The sequence below is a fragment of the Muscardinus avellanarius genome (genome assembly GCF_963383645.1).
Source record: "Muscardinus avellanarius genome assembly, chromosome: X".
NCBI classification, from domain to species: Eukaryota; Metazoa; Chordata; class Mammalia; order Rodentia; family Gliridae; genus Muscardinus; species Muscardinus avellanarius.
Window position 1 is genome coordinate 73,154,905 of NC_137792.1, and position 12,585 is coordinate 73,167,489.

A 12,585-nucleotide genomic window follows, 5' to 3' on the forward strand; every position below is an offset into this window, starting at 1 on the left:
AGTCTTTGAGACCCAGCCCCTGAGCACCTTCTCTTTACTTTTTCTCAGGACTGATTGTTGGCCACCAGGGCATTGAGTCACCCAGACCTCTATTAACACTAAACATGCTACTCAAACAGATGGAGTATATATCAAGGTGATGGGCCATTTTCAATGACTAAATCTCAAAACTTTTAGTTTTAATTACCCAATGTGCTAATTTGTTTAGCAGTTTCTTAGTATAATTGGCACTGGGAAGAGTTTTCAGCTCTTCAGAAGGTCTCTTAAAATCTTTCACAATTCACATTGGCTCCTGGGGCATTTTCAAGAAAGGTATTTACATGATAAGTCTAACACCTTTTTTTCCTGAAATAAATGTGAAAACACTTTAGCTCCTGCAATGTCTCAAAAAGAGGATGAGACAGGAGGATAGCAGGTTCGAGGCCAGTCTTAGCACGTAGTGAGACCCTGTTTCAAAATTTAAAAAATAGGGCTGAGGGTGTATCTTGGAAGTAGAATGCCTCTGGGTTCAATCCCAAATACCACACAAAAAAGAGAAGATGATAATGATAATGCTCAGGACAATAATGGGCTTTTGCCAAAAACTTCCATTCGAAGGGCTTAGCATGTTTTAGGAAAGTCAACTACTCAATGTCTCCTGACACACCTGCTTCCTGAATAAGAACCACAGGATAGCTCACCCTGGATGAAATGCGGCCTCATCTAGAGTTCCCATGCGGAAGCTATAATTACTGGAGCTGCGGTTTGATAGACAGCTTTTGGTTAACTTCCAAAATTTTGCTAAAAGTGTAATGAGAGCTTCATTGATGGTCCCATTGGATCACAACCTCTTATGTTTTTCCATCTAATTGAAAAGACAATGCTTCTAGGCCTGTGTTCCTCAAATGTAATCTTTGATCTCTAAGGTACCTTCAGTTTTCCACTGGCTGGTTTCAAATGCAAGAGCAGGATGCTGTGTGGATGATTGGGTAAGGATCCTAGCCAGCCCAGAAAGCAGATATAAAGTAGAGGCAGGCTGAATTCATTCTGACTTGACTGCCAAAAATTCCTCAGTTTTAACCAAGACATTTGATCAATCTCCTATAGCCCTACTGCCACCAGCCAGAACCAAAAAAAATGTAGCTAGACCCCAAGAAGTAAAGCAAGGTAAGAAAACCCAGTCACAAGGATAAGAAGGGGAAAGTAGCCTGGCATGGTAGCACACACCTGTAATCCCAGAACTTGAGAGGCTGGGACAAATATATTAGAGGGTTGAGGCCAGCCTCAACAATTTAGCAAGACTCTCAGAAACCTGTGAAGAACCTGTTTCAAAACAAAAATAAAAAGTTTGTGGGTATAGCTTGAAGGTAGAATGTCCCTATGTCCAATCCCTAGTACCAAAGAGAGAGAGAGAGAGAGAGAGAGAGAGAGAGAGAGAGGGAGAAACCCCCAAGGAAGGAAATATACTAGAGGACATCATACCTGACATGACCTCAAACTCTTCTTCCCATCATTCAACTTCATAATGCACTAAGAATTTCCAGAGCCCACATTATGCCCCACTTAATGGTGGCTTTTCCTGTCATTCTGTCAACAAAATGGTTAGGTTAAGGAAGCTCAACTTCAAGTGGATTCCTTGGGTGTTAGTTTCAGCCTCCTGAGTTACTGGTTACTTATTTTCAGGTGTTGGGGATCAGACCTAGGGATTTGCACATGCTAGGTAATCACTCTCCCTCTGAGACCTAGCCTTCCAGTTGCCTTTCAAATGTGAGGTTCCACAGGACACTACCCTAAGTTTGTTCTTAGTCTCCCTCTTGGTCTCATTTATTTCCACAGTTCAAATAACTCCAACACATACAATAGTTCTCAAAGCAAATGAGCTCTAAACTCTCTTACCAAATGCCTACTAGTGGTGATATTTATCTCTACCTAGATATCTCACTTGCCTTCCAAACTCAGGAAATCCGATTTGAAGCCCTCTCTTCCACTTTTCACCCTCAGGCTCTTTCTTTGTCTTTCCTCTCTCAATCGATATTACCAACATCCTCCCAGGCACCTGAATCCAAACCCTGGGAATCACCTTTGATACATTTTTTTTTTATTTTCCAGATTCCATTGGATGCCTAAAACTGTCCATTTCACTTCCTCAGTATCACTGGTTGGTAATTTCATTCGCTCTCCACATTTCAGTAGTCATTATTTATGTCAATGCAACCTGTTTAACAGTTCCAGTAGCTTTCTTGTTTATTCACCTCCCAATTAGGCACACACATATAATCCTAGAAATTTGGGAAACTAAGGCAGGAAGATCCCAAGTTCCAGACTAGCATGGGCAACTCAGCATGATCCTGTCTCCAAATAAAAAAAGGGGCTGGGGATATGACACACTGATAGAACACTATTAGTTTCAATCCCCAATGTCACAGAAAAGAAAAAGAAAGGAAAGAAGAAAAAGGCTGAGAGCCTCACAAAGTAGCTGAGGTGGGCCTCGAACCTGTGCGATCCTTCTGTCTCAGCCTCCCAAGCGCTGGGTTTACAAGAGTGTGCCACCACGCCCAGCCCCTCTAGGCTTCTCTAATCTGTGTTTCATACTGTACTCAGAGAAGGCTACTACATTCTTTGGACTAACCTACCAGAATCTTCCCTCTATTATAAGTTGTTCCAGTCAGAAATCTTGCAGGTATAAACTAAAAGATTACCGGGTGTGGTGGCGCACGCTTGTAATTCCCGCTCTTGGGAGGCAGAGACAGGAGGATCGCGCTGGTTCAGAGCCAGCCTCACTGATTTAAGAGACCCTGTTTCCAAATAAAAAAAACAATATATAAAATAGGTCTGGGAGTGTAGCCCGGAGGTAGAAGGGCTTCCAGGAACCCCAGTGCCAACAACAACAACAACAACAACAACAACAACAACAAAAATTAAACTAAAAGATTGACAGTGTAACCTAGAGGAAAGAAGATTTATTTTCTTATGGATTCAAGTTCAGTTCATGTGAGGCCAGGGACCACAGATCTCAGGTCATGGTAATGGGAAGCAGAGAGAGGGATAGCATATAAACTGTGTTCACATCATGTAGACTGGAAACGAGAGAGAGCAGGAGAAGGAGGAAACATATAAGCCCCAAGACTGTGCCCAGGGATCCACCTCCTCTAGCCACATGCTACGGTTTTATCGGGTACTTAACTCAGGTAAAATGGGATTATACTAACTGCTGGGATTATAAACTTCAAAACTTGATTATATCAACTCCAAACACCAATTTATGAGCTCTTCGATGGGCTATTCTAAATCTACCCATAAGTCAATATATGTTATAATTATCTGTCTAGGCCGGGCATGGTGGCGCACTCTTGTAATCCCAGCGCTTGGGAGGCTGAGAAAGAAGGATCGCACAGGTTCAAGGCCCACCTCAGCTACTTCGTGAGGCTTTCAGCAACTCAGTGAGACCCTGTTTCCAAATAAAGTATAAAATAGGTCTGGGAGTATAGCCCAGAGGTAGAAAGCCCCTAGGTTCCACCCTCAGTACCACAAAAAAAAATTATTCAATGAGTCCCTCAGTCACTGAATTTTGAGCTGCTAGAAGGCAGGCTCAATTTTTCGTCTGAGTCGCCTCATTCATTCAGAGTAAATGAATGCATATATTTGTATTTGGTTATATTTGACAGGACAACAAGGAACATTGTCTTCATACCTACCAGAATAGCTAAATTTTTTTTGTGTGTGTGGTACTGGGGTTCCTGGAAACCCTTCTCCCTTCGGGCTACACTCCCAGACCTATTTTTTTTTATATACTTTTTAGTTTGGAAACAGGGTCTCTTAAGCCAGCGCGGCTGACTTCAAACCTGTGCCATCCGCCTGTCTCTGCCTCCCAAGTGTGAGGGTTACAAGCATGTGCCATCACGCCCGGCGAATAGCTAAATTTTTAAATGGCAAGCAATATCAAGTATTGGAGCAACCAGAAATCTCTAACAATGTTGAACAGTGTATATATTGAAAAACTATTTCAAACACACACACACACACACACACACACAAGATATGTACATCTATATGTAAGAGTATATATATATATATATATATATATATATGAGAGGAATAGATACATATTTAACTGATGAACCAACAAAATTCACCTCTATATTCTTAGCATAAATATATACACATGGAACAACATTAACCACCCATTCAACTTTTCAGACCCCCTCACGGCAGCCTGGAAACAATGGGAGATGGAAAAAGGCCTGTAGGGACTACATGTAGTCCTATGTAGTCCTCAAGGCCCTGCCCCAGTGACCACTTCCTCCAGCCATAGCCCTCCTGGGAATCATGCTGTATTGGGAACTATGTTTGCAACATATGGACTTTTGGGAAACATTCCAGATTCAAACCATAAAAAGGGGGAATTCAACAGAGACAGAGCCTGGGCTATTCCAGGTCCCAGGATGCCATACCCCTAGTACACTACATACTTTGTGTGTGTGTGTGTGTGTGTGTGTGTGTGCGCGCGCGCGCGTGTGTGTGCACATGGGTAGAGGGGGAAGGGAGAGACAGACAGACAGACACTAGGGATTGAACCCAGAGGAATTCTACCTTTGAGCTACACTCCAGCACTATTTTATTTTTATTTATTATTATTATTGGTGGTGGTACTGTGGTTCTTGGAAACCCTTCTACCACCAAGCTACAGTCCCAGACCTATTTTATACTTTCTTATTTGGAAACAGGGTCTCTTAAGCCAGCACGGCTGGCTTCGAACCTGTGCAATACTCCTGTCTCCGCCTCCCAAGCACGGGGATTACAAGCGTGCGCCACCACGCCAGGCTTTATTTTTAATTTGAAACAGTGTCTCACTAGGTTGCTGAGAGTTTTGCTACTTGGCTGAGATTGGCCTTAACCTGTAATCCTCCACACTAATTTTTCTGTGTGTGTGTGTGTGTGTGTGTGTGTGTGTGAGAGAGAGAGAGAGAGAGAGAGAGAGAGAGAGAGAGAGAGAGAGAGAGAGAGAGAGAGAGAGAGAGAGAGAGAGAGAGAGAGAGAGAGAGAGAGAGAGAACGAGTGCATGGGAATTGAACCCAGGATGTTCAATTCCTGGTACTGGGGAAGTACCTGGAATGTTCTACCTCCAAGCTATACCTCCAGCCATATTTTCTTTGTATTTTGAAACAGCGTCTAAATAGGTTGATGAAAGTCTCTCACAACTTGCTGAGGCTATCCTCCTACATACTTTTCTTGAGTATCACTAGCAAGAAAGGGGGGATAACAAGGACACTGAAGATCTATGCTACAAAAGACTTTTCAGCAAAAAGGCAACTAAGGGAACTCATTATCAATAGACCTGCACTATAATAATTTTAAAGTGCTTTAGACAAAAGGGAAATAATATCAATAGGAAACATTCATATTCAGGAAGGAATGAAGAACATCAACAATACCACCCAAATATAAAAAATGAGTGCTCAGAAGGGATTTATTTAGTCAACTACCTAGATATAAAATATTACAAGAGGCTTAAAGTATTTTAAAAAGGTATCAAAAGAATGTATTGAAAAGTCAGAGCTCACACAATGCCAGTAAAGCCACAAGCACATTCTCATTAGAGAAGACAGAGCTAGAGTTTACCCTTCTGCCCAATAAATATGTGGAGACTTTAAGCAGCATGATTGAAGGAGTCTTAGAAGCTGTACAAAATGAATCCTGTCATAGCAGGGAGGCTTTGACTTGTAGTGTCTGGCCTGTGCTGGGATGCCTATTTCACTCTTTAGGGCCTTTTTTTTTTTTCGGTACTGGGGATGGAACCCGGGGTCTTTCTACCTCTAGCTACACCTTCAGTCCCATGTTTTATTCTTTATTTTGAAACAGGGTCTCACTGAGTTGCAAAGGATTTCATTAAGTAGCTGAAGCTGGCTGCAAACCACTATCCTCCAATCTCAGCCTCCAAAATGCTGGGATGACAAGCATGCACCACCACCACTCTCGGCTTATTTAGAGCCATTTTTAAACTATTACATATTGCTGGGTGTTTTTTTTTTTTCTGTACCAAGGATTGAACTCAAGGGTATTTACCTCTGAGCTACACACCCAGCCCTCTTTATTTTTTGTTTTGAAACAGGGTCTCACTAGGGTGCTGAGAATCTCATTATTTGCTGAGGCTGTCTTCAAACCTGCTATCCTCTTGTCACAGCCTCCTATGTAAGTTTTGCTCTTGCACTTGTCTGTATAGAGTACATATGCATTCTATAAATCTCTATCTATATCTAGATTTTCAAGTTTGAACTACAGATCTCAAATTAAATGTTCATTAAATTTAATTGAATTTGGATGGAAGAAATAAAAATTATAAAACTAATAAAAGCATACATTTTCTGGTGATAGGAATTAAACCTAGGGTTTCAAGCATGCTAGGCAAAAGCTCTACCACTGAACCATACCTCTAGCCATTTGCAAAAATAATTTGAAGTCTGGCATGGTAGTACACACCTGTAATCCCAGCTACTCAGGAGGCTCAGAAAGGAGGATGGCATTATTTTTTCCTTTGGGGTTCCTGGAAGCCCTTCTACCTCTGGGCTACACTCCCAGACCTATTTTATATATTTTTTTGGAAACAGGGTCTCTTAAGCCAGCGCGGCTGGCTTCGAACCTGCGCAATCCTCCTGTCTCAGTCTCCCAAGCACAAGGATTACAAGTGTGCACCACCACGCCCAGCTCAAGGATGGCATTCTTAAGGCCAGTATGAACAACTTAGCGAGACTGTGTCTCAAAATAAAAAATAAAAAGGGCTTACGATGTATCTCAGTGGCAGAGTGCCTTTGGGTTCAATCCCCAAAGCACACGCGCACACACACACACACACACACACACACACGCACACGCATGCGCGCTTGAAATCACAGTGCTGATTGAATAGTGGTTAAAACATTACATCTATGCAATGTTAATACGAATTGGTTTAACTTTCTTGAGAAGCAAAGCATTATTAAGAACTAAAATAATGTCCGTATCATTTTTGGAAATTTCATTCAATGAAAAAAAGCTAACAGATGAGCAAATAAGGAGGCCTAACAAGGTAATAGGAGGGGGAAGGAGGGAAATTTCTTAATGTACACGATGTACATTCACATACATATCAAAGTCAGTCAGTAAGTCAAACATGAGAAGGAGCGGGGGGGGGGGAGAGAATGGCGTAGGAATTGGGGAGGGCTAATTGGGTGATGTGTGCATGTGTGCCTCTGCCATTCTGTACTCCATTAAGATATATGACTACAATGCACTAAAAAAATTAAAAAGCTAACAAAAAGACCTATGAATATATTCAGTGCAGTATTAATTTCAATAGTTTGAGGCTGGAAACAACCATTCCCAATATGAAACGAAGCAAATGACTTTTGATTAATAGAATAAAACTTCAGGAAACTAGTCAAAATAGTAATGTGAAAAATCAGTTAACAATGCAAAAACACATATACTCTGATGCTCAGTAACAGAAACAACTTATAAAATTACACATTTGTCATGATTATAGCTATTTACATACATGTATTAATTCACTTGAGAAATCTTATTGAACACTTACTATGTACCAGGTGTTTTACTAGGTATGAGAGGTACAAAGGTAAAAAGACAGGAATTCCTCCTCTCAAGGAGTTTTAGTTTAAATTAAATGATCAAACTTAAAAGTATAATTCACAAAACACTTGAGGTGAAGGAGGGTAGAAGAAGTATTTATGCCTACTGAAGAAGTGAAAACTTAGCCTGCATAGTGGCACATACCTGTAATCCCAGGACTTGGGAGGCTGAGACAGAAGGATTGCAGGCTTGAGGCCAGCCTTGGCAACTTAGTGAGGCTCTCTTGAACTTAGTGAGATCCAAATAAAAAAGTGAAATAGGGCTTAGGATGTAGCTTAGAGGTTGAACCCCTCTGGGGTTATTCCCGAGTACAAAAATAAGAGAAAGAAAGAAAGAAAGAAAGAAAGAAAGAAAGAAAGAAAGAAAGAGAGAGAGAGAGAGAGAGAGAGAAAGAAAGAAAGAAAGAAAGAAAGAAAGAAAGAAAGAAAGAAAAGTGACAGCTTCACAAAGAAGGTAAGGCATACATGGACAATAACAAGAGGAAATACAAAGAAAATAAATCAGTTATATTAGGGCAGTGAGATTACAAGTTACTTTTTGTTTGTTTTCACATGTGTTATGATAAGCATTTTTATATTAATAATGAAGGCATAGAAATGAAACCCTCTATATCTGGCCACTGTGGAAAAGTTTTATGTGGAATAATCTTCAGATGCTGGGTGTGGTGGTGCACGCTTGTAATCCCAGTACTTGGGAGGCTGAGACAGGAGGACCACAGGTTAAAGGACAGCCTCAGCTACTTACAGAGGCCCTCCCCAACTTAGTGAGACCCTGTTTCAAGAATAAAAAAATAGGAACCAGGTGAGGTGGCGCACGTTTGTAATCCCAGCAATTGGGAGGCTGAGACAGGAGGATCGCGGTTTGAGGACAGCCTCAGCTACTTAGTGAGGCCTCTTTCAACACTGTGTGACCCTGTTTCAAATTAAAGAATAAAAATTAGAGCTGGGGGTGTGGCTTGAAGGTCGAATGCCCTCCCGGGGTTCAATTCCCAGTACCGAGAAAAAAAAAAAAAAAAAAAAAAAAAAAGGGCTGCAGATATAGCCCAGAGGTAGAATGCCTTCTTTAACTTAAAATAATTTTTAAATGTTCTCTGAACATCCTCCTCCTTATCACTTTGCTTGGGGCTGGGAAGGCAGCTTCCCTGAAGGGGTAGAGACATCTCTAGATGTGATGATACCACATCTAAAATATCCAGACTACCAGGCAGAAAGTGCTTCCCAAACTCCCACGGGAAGGAGCAGAGTCCTGGCCTGGAAGTAGTAGCATTCCTCTCCACACTGAGAACAAAGTGGGCCTAGTCGTCTTTCCTTGGACAGGGCTGCACCAACCCAAACCTGGACAGTACCCAGTTTTTAGTTGGGGGAGGCTCAGGCCTTAACAATCATTCCTGGCACTTTTCTTCTTTTCTATTTTTTTTTCTTTTTTTTTGGGGGGGGAGTGGTCCTGGGGGTGGAACCCAGGGGTTTTTCTACCTCCGGGCTATATTCCCAGACCTATTTTATATATATTTTTTGGAAACAGGGTCTCACTAAGTTGCTGAGAGCCTCACTAAGTAGCTGAGGCTGGCTTCGAACCTGCGCAATCCTCCTTTCTCAGCCTCCCAAGTGCTGGGATTACAAGCGTGCACCACTACACCCGGCTTAAATCATTTATTTGTTTATTTATTTGGTTATTTATTTTTGTGGTACTGGGGGTGGAACCCAGGGGTTTTTCTACCTCCGGGCTATATTCCCAGACCTATTTAATATTTTATTTGGAAACAGGGTCTCACTAAGTTGCTGAGAGCCTCACTAAGTAGCTGAGGCTGGCTTCAAACCTGTGCGATCCTCCTGTCTCAGTCTCCCAAGCGCGGGTATTACAAACGTGCGCCTCCATGCCCTGCATTCCTGGCACTTTTCAAGGCTGAGGGCTCTTCCTCTCTCCCACAGGAGATAAGGAGCAGCTCAGCGGCTAGCCTGGGGCAGCGGGTGACTGAGGCTGGGAACCAATTCAGTGTAACTCATTTAACTCCTTATTTCTGGCTATCCAGTCCTCAAATTAGCTGCATCAGCACCACCTGGGAGCTTATTAGAACTGCATACTCTTAGCTCCACCCTCTCACCTACACTTTCTCAGAATCTGCATTTAAATAAGATCCCTAGGTGACTGTCAGTGCATTAAAATCTAAGCAGTCATTAAAGATCTAATCCTGGGAAGCCCACTGTCTAAGGACTTTAAACCACAATGGTAACTCCCAGCCTTGGTCAGCATGTGAATAGAAAGACTAATGTGGCTAAAAGCACATTTCCACAGCCCCAGATCCACCGTGTGCGTGTGTGTGTGTGTGTGTGTGTGTGTGTGTGTGTGCTGAAGATTGAACAAATAGAGACATTCTGTCTCTGAGCTATATCCCTAGCCCTATTTTATTCTTTATTTTTGAAACACAGTTTCAATAAGATGCAGAGGGCCTCCCTAAATTGCTGAGGCTGTTCTCAAACATGCGATCCTCCTATCTCAGCCCTCCAAGTGCTAAGACTACAGGCATGTGCCACCATAACAGCTTAGCTCTGACTTCTAAAACACTCAAGAGGCCAAGTTTCTAGCTAGGATACCTGAAGAACTTCTTTCTGGGAAACACAAACTTCTATGTTTTTATTTATCTTATCTTCCCTACTAGACTATAAGACTAATAGGCCAGGAATCATATTGCATGAGTACAAATGTTATGTATAATGAGAGAAGACGGCATTTAATTAATGAGCACAGGCTCTAAAACAGGCAGACATGCCTCTGGGCCCAGTGTTTCCACTGAGTTCATGTGCCAGCTTAGGCCAGCAAGACACATAATCTCTGTCTCAGTTTCCTCATCTGTGTTATTACTACAGTGGAAACTACTTCCCAGGATGATAGGAGAATAAAATGAGTCAGCATTCAATATATACCTGGTAAATAATAGGCACTAGCCAGACATGTTGGTGCAGTACTTGTAATCCTAGCTAAATGAGAGGCTGAGGCAGGAGGGTCACGGTTTCAAGGCCAGTCAGGGCAATTCAGCAAGACCCTGTCTGAAAATAACAAAAAATAAAAAGAACCAGGAATGTAGCTTAGTGGTGAACTGCTCTTTGGTTCAACCCCCAGTACTAGGGGGAAAAAGTAATAATTATAAATAACAGAGAAGTGGTGGCACACACTTGTAATCCCATCATTTGGGAGATTGAGACAGGAGGATCACTGTTCAAGGACAGCCTCAGCTACTTAGTGGGGTCCTTTGTAACTCAGTGAAAGCCTGTTTCAAAATAAAGAATAAAAAATAGAGCTGGGGGTGTACCTTGGAGGTAGAATGCCCCTGGGTTCCATCCCCAGACCCGCAAAAATAAATGAATAAATAAAATAAATAATAGGCACAAAATATATGATCAATCTTTTCTTTTTTTCCCCTCATGGTACAGGGAATGGAACCCAGAGCCTCCCACAAGCAAGGCCCTCACCCTACCATTGAGCCCTACCCTCAGTCACTACTTTCCCTTGGAATCTCCCCACTCCCAGTAATTAACTGGAGACCAGCTAATTTTACAAATGGGCTTAGTGAACGCATACTAAGTGACTGATGGTATTAATGGTCCTAAATTCAGGTCATTTATAATATATAACTCTTACTGTTTTCTTTCATTTTTTTCCAAATATCAAAGCAAATCATCCTTCTTATGAAAGTTTTGGAAAACACAGGGAAGTATAATAAAAAAAGCTCTGAAATTTTGCTACAATACCACTCCCTACAATTATAACGTTGATGTTCATGTTTTGAAGTATTTCCTTCCAGATTTTTGTGTACATCTACGCAATAACTAGCTAATATAACTGTTGTTTCACAAAAAAGCTTGATCTCAGAAGAAAGCAAGCCAGCTGGGTTTCCTTCCTTGCTGAGTGGTGAGTGTGGGAGTTCTGGAAACCCAGGCTTTGAAACCGGCCAAACTGAGACATTTCCCTGATTTCATAACTAGCCTCTCTTACTCAGATCTCTGAACGGTGCATGTTGTACAACCATATTTTCAAAGACTATGTAGCGGAGGAAAAGGGGTGATTTCTCTTCTTGCCCATGATAATGGGTCATGGCTGACATTCCTATAACAAAAGACAGATTAACAAGGGAAAAGCATAACAAATTTATTTGATTGCAGTTTTATGTGACATGGAGTTTTCTAAATGAAGACCCTAAGATCTGGGATGAACTATCTGTTTTTATGCTTTGGTTTGATGAAGCATGGTCAGCTGTGTAAAAATGTGACTAAACAAAAGAGTACAATCAGCTAAAGGCTGAGTGGGGGAAACCCTGCAATGCCTGTCTGTTCAGATTCTTCCTGTCCTCTCTGTGCAGCATTCCTTCTCCCAGATACAATGCAGGACCCCTTTTGAAATGGGGGTCTATGATCTTCTACCAAACAAGGTAGATCAGAAAATTTCTTTATGACTAGCTTCAAGACAGAAAAGTGGAGAAAGGATGGAGTAGTATTTTTAGTTTTTATGGTTGGCTTTGGGGAAAAAGGGGTCTAGTTACTGTTGCCTGCCTTGGGGAGAGAAATTCTAATTTTTATGGTTTGCCTTGGGCAGGGAGAAAAGGGAACAGGAATTAGAAAATGGTAGAAAAAAAGAAAAAACTTTGTCTCTGAAGCTGATTTGAAGGACATCACTTAGGGGTATGGTTTTCTTTTTTAAGAAATATGCTTTTATTGGTGCATTATAGTGTCATATTATAATGTAAATCACGTTGACAATGACATCCATGCACACAGCACTTGGTAGCCCCCCATTTCCCCCCTTCCCAGTACAGAGTACTGAGATTGACACTGGTATTTTCACCTACATCCACATAGCTGATGGTAGTAATTCCTTCAGTGAGCCTCACTCTTTCCATTCCCCTTCCTTTAGGCCACCTCCCTGGATCCACTGAGGTTTCTCCTCCATTATCTGGAGTTCTTCTAGTATTCCAATTGTCCTAGCTTGCAC